The sequence below is a fragment of the Felis catus genome, chromosome F2, assembly GCF_018350175.1.
Source record: "Felis catus isolate Fca126 chromosome F2, F.catus_Fca126_mat1.0, whole genome shotgun sequence".
NCBI lineage: Eukaryota > Metazoa > Chordata > Mammalia > Carnivora > Felidae > Felis > Felis catus.
The window spans coordinates 19386668-19407036 of NC_058385.1; positions in this window are offsets into that span (position 1 = coordinate 19386668).

The window sequence follows — 20369 nt, forward strand, 5'->3', positions numbered from 1 at the left end:
TTGGAAATATCTTTAATTAGGGATGCCTGGGTGGCTCAGTCAGTTAAGTGCCCAACTCTTGATTTCAGCTCAGGTTATGTCTCATGGTTCCTGAGATCAAGCCCCACATCAGGCTCTACACTGACAGCATGAAGCCTGCTTGGGATTCTCTCTCTCCCTCTGCCCCTCACTGTCTCTCCCGCTATGTGCTCTCTCAAAATAAATAAATGAACATTAAAAAATTAAAATATTTCTAATCCATGGTTCTACTTTTAAAAGTTGATGCCAGAATTTGTAAATGATATAATACAAGTTTACTTTCTATAAGAAAGACTACAAATTCTAGTCAGGAGACAGATCATCAAAAAAAAAATCTTTATTTATACATCAAAATATCCATACTACCCAAAGCCATCTACAGATTCAATGCAATCTTTATCAAAATTTCAATGGCATTTTTCACAAATTAAAAATAAATACATACGTAAATACATAAATAAATACATAAATAAGGCCCAAATTTGTATGGAACCACCAAAGAATCTGAATAGCCAAAACAATCTTGATAAAGAAGAACAAAACCTGGACGCATCACAATTCCTGATTTCAAACTAATACGAGGCTATACTAATCAAAACTGTATGATACTGGCATAAAAACAGACTCACAGATCAATGGAAGAGAATAGAGAGCCCAGAAATAAAACCACACATATGCAGTCAATTAATTTATGACAAAGAAGCCAAGAATATACAATGGGAGAGGACAGTCTAATTGTGTTGAAAAAACTGAAGTCATATGAAAAAGAATGAAACTGGACTGCTATTTTACACCACAGACAAAAATCAACTCAAAATGGATTAAAGACTTGAGTATAGACTTGAAACCATGAAACTCCTAGAAGAAAACATAGGTGGTAATCTCCTTGAGATCAGTTTTGGCAATGATTTTTTTGAATTTCACAACAAAAGCAAAGGCAACAAAAGCAAGAACCAACAATGGGGATTCCATCAGGCTAAAAAGCCTTTGCACCTCAAAGGGAATAATCAACAAAATAAAAAACAACCTCTAGAATGGGAGAGAATATTTGCAAACCACATATCTAACAAGGATTTAATATCCAAAATATACACGGAACTCATGCAACTCAATAGCAAAAAACCCCGAATAACCCAATTAATAATTGAGCTTACGACCTGCATAGACACTTTCCAAAGAAGACATACAAAGAGTCAACAGGTACGTGAAAAGGTGCTCAACATCACTAATCATCAGGGAAATGCAAATCAAAACTACAATGAGATATCATCTCACATCTGTTAGGAGGTCTATTATAAAAAAGACAAGAGACAACAAGTGCTGGCAATAATGTGGAGAAAATGAAACCCTTGTACACTATCAGTGAAAATGTAAACTGGTACAGCCAGTATAGTATCGTGTCATTTGCCAACAGTAAAAGTTTTATTTTTTTCTTACCAATTTAGATGATATTTATTTCTTTTTCTGGTCTGATTACAGTGGCTAGAGTTTCCAGTACTCTGTTAAATAAAAGTGGTGACAGAGGATATCCTATCTTGTTCCTGATCTTAAGGGAAAAGCTCTCAGTTTTTTACCTTTGAGTATGGTGTTAGCTGTGGGCTTTTCATATATGGTCCTTATTATGTTGACATATGTTCCCTGTAGACTTACTTTATTTATCCCTCTGACCCTATTTATTATGAATGGATGTTGTACTTTGTCAAATGCTTTTTTCTGCATCTATTCAAATGATTGTGGGTTTTTTGTCCTTTCTCTTGTTGCTGTGATGTAGCGTGTTGATTGACTTGCAAATATTGAATCAACCTTGCATATCAGGTTAAATCCCACTTGATCATGGTGAATGATTTTTTTATGTACTATTGGGGTTTTTTGGCTAATATTTTGTTTAGGATTTTTGCACCTATGTTCACCAGGGATACTGGCCTATCGTTCTCTTTTTTTGTGGGATCTTTATCTGGTTTTGTTATTGGGGTAATGTTGGCCTCATAGAATGAACTTGGGAAGATTTCCTTCATTTCTAGTCACACTCTTTAAGTGTTTGGTAGAATTCACCTGTGAAGCCCTCTGGTCCTGGACTTTTGTTTTGGGAGTTTTTTGACTACTGATTTAATTTCGCTGCTGGCAATTTGTTCAGATGTTCTATTTCTTCCTGATGTTTGGGAAGGTTATATGTTTCTAGAAATGTATTTCTCCCAGGTTGTCCAGTTTGTTGGCATATAATTTTTCATAATAGTCTCTTAAGATCCTTTGTATTTCTGTTGTGTCACTTGTTATTTCTCCTCTTCATTTCTGATTTTGTTTATTTGGGTCCTCTCTCTCTCTCTCTCTTTTGAATATGATGAAAAGTTTATCAACTTTGTTGATCTTTTCAAAGAACTAGATCTTTTCAAAAAACCAGATCAGTTTTATCAATCTGTTCTATTTTTTCTTTTTTTTTTAACTTCTATTTTGTTTATTTCTGCTTTAGTCTTTATTATTTCCCTTCTTCTACTGGTTTGGGGTTTTGTTTGTTCTTTTTGTAGCTCCTTTAGGTATAATATTAGGTTGTTTATTTGAGATTTTCCTTGCTTCTTAAGGTAGAACTGTATTGCTATGAACTTCCCTTTTAGAATAGTGTTTGCTGCATCCCAGTGATTTTGGACGGCTGTGTTTTCATTTTCATTTGTCTCCATGAATTTTTAAATTTCCTCTTTGATTTTTTTGGCTGGCCCATTCATTGTTTACTAGCATGTTATTTAACATCTATATATTTGTTTTATTTCCAGATTTTTTCTTGTGGTTGATTTCTAGTGTTGGAGTAAAAAAAGATGCAAGATATGATTTCAGTCTTTTAAAATTTGTTGATACTAATTTTGTGGCCTAACGTGATCTGTTCTGGAGAACATTCCATGTGTACCTGAAACAATGTGTGTTCTGCTGTTTTCTAATGGGATATTCTGAATAAATCTGTTAGATCTGTCCAGTCCAATGTGCCATTCAAAGCCACTATTTCCTTGTTGATTTTCTGTTTGGATGATCTCTCTATTGATGTAAATCTCCTTACTATTATTGTACTACTCTGAATTTCTTTCTTTATGTTTGCTAATAGCTGCTTTTCATGTTTGGGTGCTCTCGTGTTTGGTGTGTAAGTATTTACAATTGTTATTTCTTCTTGTTGAGTTGTTCCCTTGTTGTTTATGCAGTGTCCTCCTTTGTGTCTTGTTACAGTCTTTGCTTCAAACTGCATTTGTCCAATAACAAATATTGCTACCCCAGCTTTCTTTTTACTTCCATTTGCATGAGTGCTTTTCTATCTCTTAACTTTCGATCTACATGTGTCCTTAGGTCTGAAATGAGTCTCTTGTAGGCAGCATATAGATTTTTTATCAATTCCATCACCCAGTGTCTTTTGATCAGAACATTGAGTCCACTTACATTTAAAGTAATTATTCATGGGTATGTATTTATTGCCATTTTGTTCCTTGTTTTATAGTTGCTTTGTAATTCTTCTCTGTTCCATTTTTCTTTTACTCTCTTCTCTCATGCTTTACTGGTTTTCTTTAGGGATATATTTATATTTCTTTCTCTTTATTTTTTGTATATCCATTACAGGTTTTGATTTGTGGTTACCATTAGGTTTATATATAACATGCAATGGCAGTCTATATTAAGTTGATGGTCACTTAAGATTTAAACATCCTAAAAGCACCAAATTTTTACTCTCTCCACACCCATGTTTTAGGTATAAGGTGTTATACTTTACTTCTTTTTATTTCATGGATTCCTTGACCGATTTTTATAGATATACTTAATTTTACTATTTTTGTGCTTCCTACTTTTCTTACTCCTGCTTATGGTCTTTCCTTTCCACTCAGAGAGTCCCCTTTAACATTTCTTGTAGTGTAGGTTTAGTGGTGATGAGTTTCTTAACTTTCAATTGCCTAGGACACTCTTTATCTCTCCTATTCTGAATGGTAGCCTTGCTGGGTAGAGTATTCTTGGTTGCAGGTGTTTTTCTTTTCAGAACTTCTGACCTACAAAATTTCTACTGGAAAAATTAGCTGATAGCCTTATGGAGTTTCTTTTGTTTTCTTTTCTCTTTTTGCTTTTAAAATTCTTTCTCTATCACCACTTTTTGCCATTTTAATTACTATGTATTTTTGTGTGGACCACCGTAGGTTTATTTTGTTAGGGAAGCTCTGTGCCTCCTGGATCTGGATGTCTGTTTCCTTCCCAAGATTCAGGAAGTTTTCAGCTACTACTTTTTCACATAAGTTTTCTATCCCCTTCTCTCGCTCTTCTTCTGTGATCCCTATAAAATGAATGTTATTATGCTTGGTGGTGTCACTGAGTTCTCTTAGTCTAGTCTCATTTTTTATTATTCTATGTTCTTTCTTTTGCTCAGTTTGATTGCTTTCCATTCCTCTTACCTCCAGGTCACTGCTCCATTCTTCCGCTACCGCTAGTCTACTAATGTATTTTTAATTTCAGTTGAGTTCTTCATAGCTACTGGGTATTTATGTTTTCCGTCTCTTTGTTGAGGGTCCCACTGAGGTCCTCCACTCTTTCCTCAAGTCCTGGGAGTATCTCCGTGACCATTACTTTAACTTCTCTATCAAATGTATTACTTATTTCCATTTTGTTTAGCTCTCTTTCTGTGATTTTGCCCTGTTCTTTCGTTTGTGATTTATTCCCTTGTCTCCTCATTTTGTTTATCTCTCTGTGTCTGTTTCTATGTGTTAGGAGAATCAGCTACATCTCCTGCTCTTGAAAGTAATGACCTTATGAAGAAGAGGTCCTGTAATGCCCTGTGGTGCAAAGTCCCATGTTTAATAGAGGTTGGGGCTTCAGGGGTGTCTCCTGACGTATAGCCGGCACCCTGCTATTATGGCTGAGCTGTGTTTGTCTTCAGTCTAGTCATCTGCAATGAATTTCTTTGCCTGTTATGAGCAACGTTTGGTCCCTGTGCTGTCAATGGACCAGTCTAGGGCTGCCCTGGGCTTGAGCTGGGTCAGACCAGGCATTTTTGAGGGCTGCAGTCACACCAAACTGTTGGGTTTCCCTGTGTTGTCCCCTAAGACTTTTGTTGGCGGGTAGGGCCTGCAGTCAGACCAGATGTCCACTTCCGGATCATTGTTGGACTGCAGTTGAACTGTGTGTGTAGTTTTCTTCCCCTATCCCCAGGATAGGAGTCACTTTAGAGTGGCACTGACCCCTGTCGGGGCTGTTTGCACATTGCCACACTGGTTGCCCTTCTTTGGATGGACTCCTGATGAGGGTGTGTTGGATGGGGTGTGTCTGCAGGAGAAGACAGTGGTGGGATGGGAACTATTAGCAAGCTATGTGGAGAGTGTTCCTGCCGCACTCGTTTCTGCAGGTGTCCATGTGTCTATGTTGGGAAATGGTGCCTGCCAATTCTTTTGTCTTAGAGAAGATTCCTGCCCCTCCAGCACATTCTCTGAGATTAGTAAATAAATCTGCTTTCTTATGCCCCAGGTGTTTTTTAAACTGCTGCTTCTGTGCTGTATCTCAGTGGGGCTTTTTGTTATACTGTCTCTTTAAAGGCAGGGACTCAGTCTTCTATCACCCTCCTTGTCTCCCAGAGCCCAGCCTGCTGATCTTTAAAGTCCCAAGTGTTAAGCCCCACTGATTGTAAAAAATCACCAAGTTAAGACTCTTGGGTTTTCAAAGCCAAATGTTATGAGAATTCATCTTCCTAGGGTAGGTGCTCCATGCCTGGGATGACTGGTGTGGGATCTGCTGCTCTCCCCTCTCCACACCCAGTGTTCCTCCCTCCTCAGGATAGTCTTGTGGTTCAGTTTGACTCCTCACTGGGTCTCCACCTCTCCTACCATTTTTGATGTGACCTCTTGTCTATGATTAGCTGTGGAGAGTCTGTTCTGCCTTTCTTCAGGTCGTTTTCTGGGTTATTTACATATATGGATTTTATCTAGGTGTATCCATGGGACAAGGTGAGCCTGTGATCCTCCTACTCTGCCATCTTCCCCAAAAATCCAATAACTACTGATTTTAATTTATTTTTCTCCAATCTATAATAAGAGATTTTTAAGTCTATTTAACACATGATTAAGGATTTATTTTTATTTTTTTTTCTCATTTGAGTATAGTTGACACACGATGTCACATTAGCTTCAGGGGTGCACCATAGTGTGATTCAACATCTCTGTGCTTTATTCTATGCTTACCACAAGAGTAGCTACCATCCATCACCACACAACACTATTACAGTACCATTGACTATATTCCCTACGTGGTACCTTTTATTCCCATGACTTATTTATTCTGTAACTGTACCTCCCACCCCCCATCACCCATTGTGCCCATTCCCCCAGTTCTCTCCCTTCTGGCAACCATCAGTTTGTTCTCTGCATGTATAGGTCTGATTCTGCTTTTCTGCTTGTTTATTTATTTGTTTGTTTTGTTTTTTGGATACCACCTATAAGTAAAATCATATGGTAATTGCCTTTCTCTGTTTGACTTATTTCACTTAGAATAATACCCTCTAGGTCCATCCATGTTTTGCAAATGGCAAGATCAAAGGCTTAATCTGGGGAAAGATGTGCTAGAAGAGTCCCCAGGCTCTGCTATCTTTTTGGAGCCAGTCTAAATAAGTATTAAAAGAAGGCATTTGTTACAGAACTCAGAGTTGTAGTTTTGTCACGATAACATGTTATTGGGGTATTCATTTTTCCTTATTTGTTCCATTCATAAATATGAATTATGTTTCATTCACAGAAATGATGAGATCTTAAAGGTTTTAAAATGAAAGGTATTAAAGGTTGAAGGTAAAAGGTTGAAGTTCTTTTTGTCATTGCCTGTGCTGCCTCTATCAACAATGTAAAGAATGTCTAGAATGTTTCTGTGTGTGGCCTAGACACTCTGACTCTGTTGTGATGTTTCTGTAGAAAACAAACAATCACCAAACTACAATAACCCACAAAAAAAAGTAAAGACTTCAAGTCGAGGTTCATGTTCTACCCTTCTAAAGGGTTCATTCTCAGATGGATATCACATTTGAACATAGCACAAATAAGTGGGGGCAAAAACTTTGGAAGAAATCCAAAGATTTTTTCTGGTTGCTTTGTGACTGTCATTCATGGGCAAAGAGGATTACTGTCTTATAAATGGTGATCTTGTGTTTTAGGTATCAGCTATAAACCTTTTCAGAGTCACATTGAGCTGATGCTTACTCTGTTGGAAATTGCTTTAGGAAACCCTCAGATCATTTCATGAGAAATCAGAAAATAATAAAAGTATTAAAGTAGTTACAAGTTAAGATTCTGAAAAAGAAACCCTCACACTTAGGGTAAATAAAGTTAAAATGCACTTCCTTTTCATATCAACGCACATTCATTCCATAGAAACTTTCTAGAGACTAATACTTGAATGCTTATTTAAAATGGAGTGACAGAATTCTCAAAAAAGGGTAGTCTGAACTATGGAGAGAAATGAGAAAATATCTTTTTCTAGGGAATAGGAGAAGTTCATAGATATTCTAATCCCATGATTTGTTTCGGAATACCAACTTCTTGGTCAGCCACACTACATTTATATGGGTATAAAAATGTGTTGTCTTCTTATTCCAAGTTTCCTTGGAACAGTGGACTGAATCACACTTTGAAATGTTGCTCTCCTTACCAAACACACCAAAGAAATCCTAACAGGCTCCCAATGAAGGAGTCAAAAGAAGGCTTTTGTGGTAAAGGAATAAGGTAGTTATTTTAAAGAGTTACAAAATAGGGCACATAAAGTTCTCAGTGATTTTTGGATGGGACATTCTTTTCCACCCATTCTGTCAAATAAAAACATCTGCACCACAGAATTATAATACACCAAGGAGGAGAAAATCATGCCTATTCTTTTCGAATATATTCATGTGCTCTCAGGATATAATTTTCCACTTTTTTTGAAGTCAAATAAGAAAAAAATAGACTATTACTGGATATTTCTTTTTTAAATGTTGGCCAAATAATGAAATTAACAAGCACTGGGATTATCACCATTGTCTTCCCCCATCTTTCTGGGCTGGATCTGAAACATCAAAATGGAATTTTCCCTGGTGATTTTTTTCCTTCCTTCTTTCCTTCCTTTCTCCCTTCTTTCCTTCCTTCCTTCATTCCTTCCTTCCTTTCTTTCTGTTTTTCTGTCTTTCCTTCCTTCCCAAGGTATTTGTTTCTTATTTTTCTGTTTTTTATTAACACATAAGCAAATGCCTATAAAGATTTGGCTTTAGGGGGTCCATATTCTAAAATGGTATTCACAGGACTCTGTTATCATGTTAAAATTCTTTACTTCATGTGCCTTCTTTGCATTTGTCTAGAAGCAGAGTATTTAAAAACAAAACTAAAAGAAAGACCATCATTGAAGTATAATAGAATGAGAACTTGGTACTTTATAAACTAAAGATAAAGGAAGAAGTCAGTATAGAGGACAGGATTTTTTTTAGATGAATGCATAAAGGAAGTTGAAAACAGATTTTTAAAAACTTTTTGGTTGTTGTATTTTGGCTTAGTAATGGTATAAATTTGGAATGTCATTGCCACCAACGCGAAGGAATTTTTTTCTATTTCATTGGACAGAGAGAGAGCATGTGCCATTTAGGTGGAGGAGAAAGTGAGGTGTCAAATGTCCATTATTAATATAAAAGTAAACACATTTTTAAAAGATGATAAAAGTCTGTAGGCACTTTAGAATAACCTGGTAAGAAATGTTTCAGAAATTCAGCTTCAAGTGGAATATAATACATGTGTCTAAAAGAAAATTTTCTGAAAGTTCAGGGGCTTTTTAAAGTCAAGCAAAGAAGGACTGACAGCAAAATTGTGTTTATGTACTATGGACTGTCTCCTATCTTGAATTGTGTAAACCAGAAAGAGTTCACAAAATCTACAGCATGTAAAAACTTATCCCATTTTAACTAAACAACCACCACTTAAAAGAAATAAAAGTTTTATTTTTTTTCTTTGAGAGAGACAAGAAATGAATCTGCCTGGCTAATAAATTGTTGTGGTTTATCAACCCATTATCCTTCTCTGGTTATAAGTGTGTACTAGAAGCTGTAGCAATGGTCTTCCTCCCTCCTTGCCTCCTTGCCTCCTTGCCTCCTTCCCTCCTTCTCTCTCTCCCCTTCCTTCCTTTCTTCCTTCCATCCTTCCTTTATTCCTTCCTTTCTTCCTTCCTTCCTTCCTTCCTTCCTTCCTTCCTTCCTTCCTTCCTTTAAATGTTTCATTTTTACCAATAGACTATATATTTTTTTATTTTTTTAATGTTTATGTATATTTTGAGAGAGACAGACAGAGTGCAAGCAGGGAAGGGCAGTTAGAGAGGGAGACACAGAATCCAAAGCAGACTTCAGGCTCTGAGCTGTCAGCACAGAGCCTGATGCAGGGCTCAAACTCACGAGCTATGAGATCATGACCTGAGCCAAAGTCGGATGCTCAACTGTATATTTTCAAAAATCACATTCCAATAACGGAAACATAACAGTGCAGCAGGTGACGCTGACGTTTAGGTACAGACCAGAGCCCAGGCCTTCAATTCCCCTACAAACAACTTCATGAGACATAAAAAAAAATAAATAAGTAAAATAAAAATTTTTTAAATATTAAAAGGCTTAGCACTCAGAAATTATACAGTGTGGTCAAAGAGTGCAGTGAACACACGGGAAGCAATTACAGGACGTACAACACGTAAAATGTGCTAAGTCGGGCCTCTGGACTGGCCCATGATACAGCAGTGTTCTGGACCCTCTCACCTGTGCTGGTATGTTGCCTCATCCTTCATGGTAACTTCGTTTGTGTTACCTATGTACTCCAGGGTGTGAATTTCTGGTAGAAACTTTTGAAATATTAGAGAGCTGAGATGGAGCAGCAACAGGGCCTTCCTGGTAATTGAAGAGAAAAACCACCAATTTCCCTGGCAAATAAATAATAAACAGAACACTCTAGCCAAACGAGACTTCTGTGGACTGAAGTTCCCAGAGATAAAGAGGATGAAAGCTATTTGATGATTTGAAAGAGTGATTTGGTGTGCCCTAAGTTCTCGTTTACATTATTTATGAGAATGTTCAGTTCCATAGGACTTGTTCAATAACAAAAATACAACTTTCTATTTGCATGGTGGTTGAGTTGCTGTTAGATGTTTGGGCACTCGTGGAAAATGTTTATCAATTTACTGTAACTTTTTATCTAACTTTTATCTACAAAAGACCTGAATATCTACATGCTTTTTGAGAACCAAAGAATAAAAATGATTATTTGTATTTTGTGCCCTTTCACTTAACAAGAATTTATTGAATTTCTAACAGATGCCTATTTTCCATCCCTGCCTTTCACCATATGGCCAGGAAAGCAGATATAGACGTAGAAATTTCATGAAATTAATAGAAACATTTCTTTATATCTGTCAATATTGAGTCTGATTATATTGCTTTAATATGACCATCTATTTCTCCAACAGTTTGTTCTTTGGCTGAAATGTAAGATTATTTTAAAGGGTCTGTTCAGTATAGTCCTGGGTACTATAGATACAGACAGGTTCCACCCCCTTCCATTATTAACTAAATTAAATCAATAAAGGTGTTTCTTTTCGTTTCTTCTTCTATGGTAGCAGACATAAGTTTAAAATTTTTAATGCAAACTTGAAACTAACTGGTTCCATTGTAAAGTTTGGTATTCTAGGAGAGTTTTTAAAAGTTTTAAAAATCTCAGATTCCTGGGTTAACCAGTCTTGAGAGAATACTGACTCAGTGATGGTAACTGGCCCTTTTAATACAACATTGTAAATATTCTGTCTCCAAAGGAGGAAACTTACATTTAAAAAAAAGTTTCCTTTGTTCTAAATGAACTATCAGGGTACAAAAACAACTAAAATATTTTTTGAATCCTATAAAACTGCTATTAAGATGCCCAAAACTCATTTTTTAAATGACATACCTGAGATTGAGAGGTTAGTTTGCCCAAACAGCTCATAAATAGTGAGGCTGGGATTCAACTTCAGGCAAAATGACTCCAGAGCCTGCCTCCACCGTTAATATATTATTTAAACTCTATCTGCCCAAAGGGGTGGGTCCATTTTCTGAACTGGTTTTATCTCATGAAACTTCTTGAGTCAGATTTGCAATCATGTTTTTAGGAATATATTTTATCGAAACTTCAAAAATTATTAGCAAAAAGCAAAAAAATTTTCAAAATATTCTCTTATTACCCTTTGAAGGTCTGTAGCATTTTATGTTTTCTACTTGGCCCCTAATATTTGTTGTTGTGCTCTCTCTCTCTCTCTCTCTCTCTTTTTTCTTAGATAGTCTCACTCAGGAGATTGGCAATTTTGTTTGTAAGGAAACCACTTTGGGCTTTGTTCATTCTCTCTTCTTTTGTCTTTTTTCTCTATTTCATTAATATCTTTTCCACCCACTATTATTGTCTTCCTTCTATATTCTCTGGGCATGTTTTGCTATTCTTTTTTTTTTTCTTTCATAGTGCTTTAGCTATACCTGACAAGTTATAAACTATTATCTTGTTCAAAATATTTTATCATATCATTACGATTTCTTTTTTATTATGAGTTCTTCAGACATGTTTCCTAATTTTTAATTTTTTTTCAGATTTTATAGCTCATGATTTCTGGCTTAACGGCATTATAATCAGAGGACACGCTCTATTTGTTTTCAGTTTTTCAAAATTTGTTGTAACTTATTTTATGACCAAGTATGTAGTCAATTTTCTAGTAATGTCCTGATTTGCTTGAAAAGAAAGTCAGTTGCTACAATGGCAAACGCTTATTAGATCTAGTTTGCTCATTGTTGCTCAAACCTTCCTAAGGTTTGACAGTTTGTCTATTCTTCTACATAGTTCTGTCAACTTTCCCTATATAGGTTTTGAAAGCATGTTATTAAAGCCTTAAAATACAGAAGAATTCTTCCTGGTGTATTTAACTCTTTTTCTTATAAGGTGATCCCTTTTTCTTAACTAATGACTTTCACCTAAATGCTTTCTTGGCCTAATATGAATATTATTCAACTGGTAACCTTCCAATTCATGTTTTTGTAGTATATTTTTCCAACACTTTTTCAGCCTCTGCATATGGCTTTGATTGAGATGTGTCTCTTATTAACACCATAGGGTTAGATTTTTAAAATATTCAGTTCTCTGTGTTCTTTTACTTTGATTATTTAGTTCATTCACATGTATTATGTAACAGACTCCCATTAACTATAACTGTTGTACTTCATTTTACATGCTAATTTTTTTTCTGCTGAGGAAATCATTTGTTACAGTTTCTAATTGTCAAAATGAATGCAGTTTTCAGAAGCTGAAAGCATTTTATGTGTTTCTGTTAATATGACAATAAGTAAATACGGTCTCTTCCCTGCTCCTGTTATAGTATGATAGAGTGATAAGGACACAATGCCATAATGCAATGTAAGTTCTAAGTTGCATGTTGCGTGTTGTTAATGTTGTACGTTGCGTGTTGTTAAAAGCAGAGGAAATGGAGACTGCAAGCCAGGACTACTCTTTAAAGAAGCAGTAAGAAAATGTGAGAAAATGACCGGAGAACAGGGCAAATATTTGAGAAAGAGGCTGGGCTATGAGAGAGATTTTTATAGTTAAGAAGGAATAGAGAGGCTGAGAACAGAGCATCATTAACCGATGCAGTTAGGTGCTCGTGGCTTTGAGGAGTGATGAATCAAGTACAGAGACGGTTGCACTCCCCTGGGAAAGAGGAGTCATTAGCATAGTGACCACTTTAGGGACAAAGAGAGGGATAATCGACAAAATTTGCAATATTACTGAATTTGTTATTAGATGTGATGGGACTTTTGGCCGTCGCTGCATATTCTAGCTTTCTTGAATGAGAGATAGATGGTATTTTTTCCTCCTGCCTCATTCCTTTATTTGACTGATTTCTTCGGGCCACCAAAACTGCACCTTTCACACCATTTCTGTCAATGGGAGTAGAAGCCCAGGTTCACCACGTAACCTCCTCTGACATCTGAAGTAGGTAGGTGGGTAGGTCCCTCTTTCCTACTGGGGCGGTGAGTGTACGGGCTCCCAACGTGCTTCCCTTTCACACCACAGCGGGGATGACCGGCTTCCGCCTGGACATGTAAAATGCCTGACTTCTCCACTAGGCTTCCGCTGACACCATTCCAGCAATGACAGGGAAGGGCGCCTTGTTAGTGCCTTAGGGAGTCCAGGCTCCTCTTGTGTTCTCCACGACACTGCAGGGTAGGGGGCCCTGTGTTACCAGCCAGCAGAGATTAAAGTCCCAGCTCCTTGGGGAGTGGTAGGGGGCCTCACGACAGCCCCTCAAGGATGGCGTCCAGATGATCCACTTTTTGATAATGTGGGTGGAGATGGGGACACAATTTTTCTTTCGTGTTTTGGTGTAACAAGATTATTGTCTACAAGTTTCTTGTCTTGTTAGCCCTCTAATTCCCCCCCCCCCCCCCCCCGCCTTTCTTCATCCTTTGGCTGGATAGAGCAGGATTTTCTTTTTTTCTTTTTCTTTTTCTTTTTCTTTTTCTTTTTCTTTTTCTTTTTCTTTTTCCTTTTCTTTTTCCTTTCCTCTTTCTTTTTCTTTTCCTCTTTCTTTTTCTTTTTCTTTTTCTTTTTCTTTTTCTTTTTCTTTTTCTTTTTCTTTTTCTTTTCTGGTCCGTACCTGTTGGTGTTTAGGGCTCCTAGCTTCATCACCATCAAGTCTGGGATATATAAACCAAACAAACAATAAAAAACACTCTGGGAACTCATCATCATGCAATTCTTGGGTATTAAGTTTCCTAGCTGGTCTGCCTTCTCTCCACCTTTCAAAGTCTTCTTATGTTTATGTATAATATGCATGGTTTTTAGTCATATTTGCAAAATAAGGAAAAGTGCATTTAATCCATCTTCCCAGAAGTCTCTACTGTTAGGTATTAATATCTTAATTTTAAAAATTATCTTTCATTCTTTTTAATATCTACTCTCTTTCTCCCTCTTTCCTTCCTCCTCTTTCCTTCCCTCCCTCCTTCCCTAACACCTAGCTTGCTTGCTTGCTTGCTTGCTTCCCTCTTTCAATATGTCTTGCTCCATAATTTCCAGTTTTTCTTTTCTCTCTTTTTAAAAAAAATTTTAATGTCTATTTATTTTTGGAGACAGAGAGAGACAGAGCATGAGCAGGGGAGGGGCAGAGAGAGGGGGAGACACAGAATCCAAAACAGGCTCCAGGCTCTGAGCTGTCAGCACAGAGCCTGATGCAGGGCTCGAACCCATGAACTGTGAGCTCATGACCTATGCTGAAGTTGGACTGAGCCACCCAGGCACCCCATTCTTTTCTCTCTTAAACACAGCAAGCATCTTTGTTTTATGTTCTATATTTGATAATTCCATATTTGGAATTTTGGTGGTTTGAATTTTAGAATTTCTCAATAAAGTTGCATTGTTCCCTTTAGTTGCTTGCTATCCTTCACTGTCAACTGGTCATTTTGAGGGGAAATTATTTGCAGAATTATTTAAGCCTGACATAAGAATTGGTATCCTTTAAAGAGAATTTGCATTTGTTTCTGCCAATGGGAACGCTATGGGTCTCGGTCCACTTTATACAATATTCACAGCTTGAGGCTTATTGGCTCATTCAGTGATGTGACTTTAAGACAAAAAAATCCACTCAAGGACTGACTTGTGGTGACCCTGTCTCAAAGATGTCCTTTTCCCCTCTATCCCTTTCTGCGTTGTGCAGACTTGCAGTCCTCCAGGAGAGGGAGTCAGAGTGGACTGACTTCTGGGTCACTTTACACTAATGCTGTTGTGCTTTGGGGTTGGAATTTTGTGAATGGGATGGTAGCCTGAGACTGGTCCTCAGTCCCCCATGTTCTATGAGTGAGTGAAATGGCAGCTCGGTTCTTCATAGGTAGCAAATGCCCTCAGAACAAAGGCACCCTAGATATTCATATTACCTCTCTGGGTCCAAACCTTCATTTAGATTTTGGACTGATAATTCTTACAATTTTGTCAGGGTTTCCATGATTTTCAGAAGACTTGAAAAAAAAAAAAACATATTTGAATAGTTTTTATCAGCATTGAGGTCTGAATAACCTGAATTTTCCTCAGAAAGGGGGATCTTAAGTAAAAGATTGGCAAATTTATTTCAACACTAAAATAGTAATACAACCTATGTAATAAGTTATATTTCAGGATGCAAGATTCACTTAATATTTAAAAATCTAATGATACATTTAAACCATTAATTAGCTAATATAGAAAGATATTAAACTATCTACATAGGTAACAAAATTAAATTTAATAAAACCCAATAACAATTTCTGCTAAACAAAATATATTAAAATTCTCTAATTAAATAGAAATGGAAGAATGATTTCCTAATAAGATAAAAAATATATATTTCTAAACTCTATAGTTAAATCATAGCTTAATAGTATAGCACTAAAGTCAATTAAATCATAACTTAATCGTATAGCACTGAAATCATCTCTCAGTTTCAAAAGTAGAACAAAAATTCCTAGGGGCGCCTGGGTGGCTCAGTCGGTTAAACGGCTGACTTCGGCTCAGGTCACCATCTCACCGTCAGTGAGTTCGAGCCCTGCGTCGGGCTCTGTGCTGATGGCTCAGAGCCTGAAGCCCGTTTCAGATTCTGTGTCTCCCTCTCTCTCTGCCCCTCCCCCGTTCATGCTCTGTCTCTTTCTGTCTCAAAAATAAATAAATGTTAAAAAAAAAAATTCCTCTAGGCCATTATTATGCAATATTTTTCTGCCAATTTTAAGCAACTCAATCATATAAGAATCATCAACTATTAAAAAAGAAGCAAAACTTTCATTATTTATAACTTTAAAACTTTAGATATAATATCTACTTAAATAAATATATAAGCATCAGTTTTAATACATGCATCGGAACCTAGCTAAAAAATATATTAGAAAAAAAATGCCAATCAGAATAATAAAATAAATATAAAATATTTAGGCACAAATGTAAGAAAAATTGTTCGGGTCCTATTTGATGAAAAAAAGCCAAACTTTTATTAAGGAATATGAGCCAAGTGTGAATAAATTGGAAGATAGGTCATGTTTCCAAAGGAAGACTTAAAATGAGATAACAGTACTCTCCAAATTGCATACATATTTAGGTCAATCCCAAACAAAATCCTACTCTGGTTAACTTAAGACTGTGGCAATATGTTGGGGCGCCTGGGTGGCTCAGTCGGTTAAGTGTCCGACTTCACCTCAGGTCACAATCTCACGGTCCATGAGTTCGAGCCCCGCGTCGGGCTCTGGGCTGATGATGGCCCAGAGCCTGGAGCCTGCTTCGGATTCTGTGTCTCCCTCTCTCTCTGACCCTCCCCCGTTCATGCTCTGCCTCTCTCTGTCTCAAAAATAAATAAACGTTAAAAAAAAATTAAAAAAAAAAAGACTGTGGCAATATGTTAAATTTTCATCCGAGAAAAAACCATACAAATAGCAAAAACAAGATGTATGAAGGTAAGAGTGGCAGCGTGGAGTCACGATGTTCTATGATATCTTAAGGGCCACAGAATGACTGTGATGCTTACATCAACACAGGTCAATGGACACGGTCACCAAAGTGTGTAAAATAATTTAATATGTATAAGAAACGAGCACGTCAGATTAGTAACAAGAAGAGGAGTTATTTCACTTATAGTGTTGGAATAATTGATTCATTCTTAGGAAAAAAAATAAAGTAGGTTCTTATTTTGCATCATAAAGTAAAATAAGTTACAGATGCATAAAGATTTAAATCTAACTTCAATTTAAACAGCCAAGATCAAATCACAAAAGTGTTAGGAAGAAATAAATGAGTATCGATAGCATCTTAAGCTTGAGAAATCTAAATCTAAATCCAAAGGTAAAAGCCTTGAAGAAAAAATGATAGATTTGATTGCTTAAAAAAAAACTTTAAGAAATTATCTTTAAAAATTGAAACACTATGAATAAAGTTGTGGGAAAGAAAAGATTTGCAATACAGTAATAGATAACTTATTAGTTCCTATAATAGTCTCCTCAGGTTGCCGTCACAATATACCACAGAGTGTATTGCTTAAATAACAGATATTTATTTTCTCACAGCGCAGGAGGCAGGAAGTCCACCATCAAGATGGTGGCAGTTTTGGTTTCTCTCCCTTTTGCTTGTGGATGCCACCTTCTCACCATGTCCTCACATGGCCTGTTGTTCTCCATGCAGTGCATTCCTAGTGTATTTTCTTGTTGTAAGGATACCAGTCCTACTGGATTAGAGCCCAGACTTATGACTTCATTTAACCTTAATTACTCATTTAAAGGCCCTTTTTCCAAAAACAGTCACGTTGGGGACTAGTGCCTCAATACACAATTTGGGGAGAAACAATTCATTCCATAACAGTTGCCATATGAATAAATGATAAATTCCTTGAATCAATAAGGAAAATAGGAACACCATAATAAACAAGTGGACAAAAAGGAAAAAAAAAAAAAACCACAATGTCTCTTGGAAGAAGTACAGATGTTCACTTAACTGAAGAAAAATATTGAACTCTCTTGTAGTCAAAGCATAGCTTACTAAACTGCCAACGTGGAACATGTTATTTGCCTATAAAATTGGTGAAGATAATATTAAAATATTAATAGTTATCAATTAGTAAAGTTAGTGGGGAAATGGCTTCTTAGGTTTCATGATTAATCATAATAATCTATTAACTCAGAGCTAAAACTGTCTCTACATTTTGACATAAATGTCCAAAGAATTGACAGAAATGTTTATTTTACAACTAAATATTAAGTTTTGAATAGATAGTCCATCATGTAGGTTACAACCAAATTTGGAATTCAAAATGTCAAACTTGCTTTTATAAGCTTTCAAAAAATCCCTATATAAATTAAATATGAAAATTCTCACTAAAAAATATCCAAGATCATTTATTTCTTAAAAGTCTCCTTAGAAGTCTATGATCTCAGTATTGACAAGGCCATTGTATTTAATTAAAGTGCAAGACTCTGAAATTTAGGAGTGCCTTCATTCCATTGTATATAGAAATTTCATGAGGCATAGTTGTAGTGGGAGAAATACATGAGATATTATCCAAAACATGTTTAGGATCCTGACAGTGGTAAAAAGGATGAGAAATTTAAAATATTACTAGGATATTTTAAGATTTCTAAGCACTCAAAGTATACTATGAACTGATAGACTCTCGGAAACATATTCAAGGATGTGCAATAGTCAATGGAAAAAGCGAATCAGCATAGAGGAATAGAGAAAGAGAACATGATAGGTAACAAATGGTTATGGTGATTTAAACCTAAAAAAAAAAGGAACTTTCAAGACCCATAACAAAAGAGCCTGCCATACTTCTTCTTTTTTTAATGTTTATTTATTTGTTTTGGGAGAAAGAGAGAGTGTGTGCAGGGGGAGGAGCAGAGAGAGAAAGAAAGAATCCCAAGGAGGCTCCATGCTGTCAACAGAGTCCCACGTGGGCCTTGATCCTGTGAACCCTGAGATCATGGCCTGAACTGAAATCAAGAGTCAGTTTAACCAACTGAGCCATCCAGGTGCCCCAAAGACTGCCATACTTCTAATTTAAGGACTATAACAAACCCGTGAAATATTTCACTGAATTAAAAGCTATTTAGTTGACAGTCAGTGGAACTGCAAGATTGTGGCCCACATTCTCTTGGCGAGCTGCTGATCTAATGTCAGACAACCTTGGGCTCCACTAGGATAGTTAGTTGCTAGGGAATGAAACAAGAGTTTCCAACCACCCCAAAATTTTGTATGGAAAATGTTAGGAGTATCATTCTAGTTCTTATCATGCTTTGAGATTAGTTTATTGGCATTTTACACTCTGAGCAATGTGTTCATATTTATGTAAAAACCAAAGGACCTATAAATTTCAAATAAATTGTTGCGTTAAAAAATAAGCTCTTGAGATGGCATAATTGATTAAGGATACAGTCATCTTTTTTTTTTTAACGTTTATTTATTTTTGAGACAGAGAGAGACAGTGCATGAACGGGGGAAGGTCAGAGAGAGGGAGACACAGAATCTGAAACAGGCTCCAGGCTCTGAGCTGTCAGCACAGAGCCCAATGCGGGGCTCGAACTCACGGACCGCGAGATCATGACCTGAGCCGAAGTCGGATGCCCAACTGACTGAGCCACCCAGGCGCCCCTACAGTCATCTTTTTAAGTGTCCTAAAAAATCATAAACTGGGAGATTCAGGTTAATCTTTTAGAAATATTCACACACAGAGAAACAGTGTACAAAAGTTGATAGAAGTTATTTTGTGTTTTTAATCAATTAAAAATATTGAGAATAGATTAGAGCATCACCAGACTAGACATATGGAGGGCTCTTGGAATTCTCAAATAATAACATCAAAATTATAAAGACTTTACTTGTCATAACTCTTTTTTTTAATTAAAAAATTGTTTTTAGAGAGAGAGAGAGAACATGAGCAGGGGAAGAGGGGGAGAAGAAGAGAGAGGGAGAATCTCAAGCAGGCACTGTGCTCGGCACAGAGCTCAATGCGGGGCTCAATCCCCTGACGCTGGGATCACGACCTGAGCAGAAATCAAGAGTCAGATGCTCAACTGACTAAGCCACCCAAGGCACCCCACTAATGGCTCTTTTTTTTATATCAAGGTTTGTTAGATGGTTAATCGTGAGATGTACCTATGATATTTAATGTAAGCCTATCATATATTCAAATACTTAAACTCTAAAACTGAATTAATGTCCGTGAAAGTAATTCTTCCTAACCACACCTCTAACTGGGATGTACTTGCCATTTGTCAGCTATAAATCATCTTTTAACTTCAAGCAGCAGTCTGCTTAATGATAGTCATTATGTAAGTAACAATGTCTTAGAATTTCACAACTGTATACAAAGTTCAGACATTTTCACTTTTTTTGTAGGACTGCCTTAGTTAATATCTTTAGGGAAACAGTTCTGAAGCAGGCAGAATGTTTAATTTAGTGATTAATTTTCACTATGGAACAACAAATAGAATCCTAATTAATGAATTTGATAATGCATGGCTATTTGCTATTGAGGACATGATGAGCCACATTTGTAAAATAGCTGTATAACAGAAAACAGCCAAAGACAGAAGACAGCCACTAACACATATTAATCCTGAAGTCATTTATAGTCTTTTTATAGAGGAAAGTTAGTGGTTGGTTTCAGATCCTCTGTCTTAATTCAAACTGCATTATGTAAATCAGTGTGTGAAGCTGGGTCCCTGCCAAGAAATACAGCATGTGAACTGTGCACATCCTTATAGAAACTCAGGTGCATATACCTAATGTACACATATGTATAATTGAATGAACTAAAGTCTACCAGTTTAAAGGGAAAAAAAATGTTGA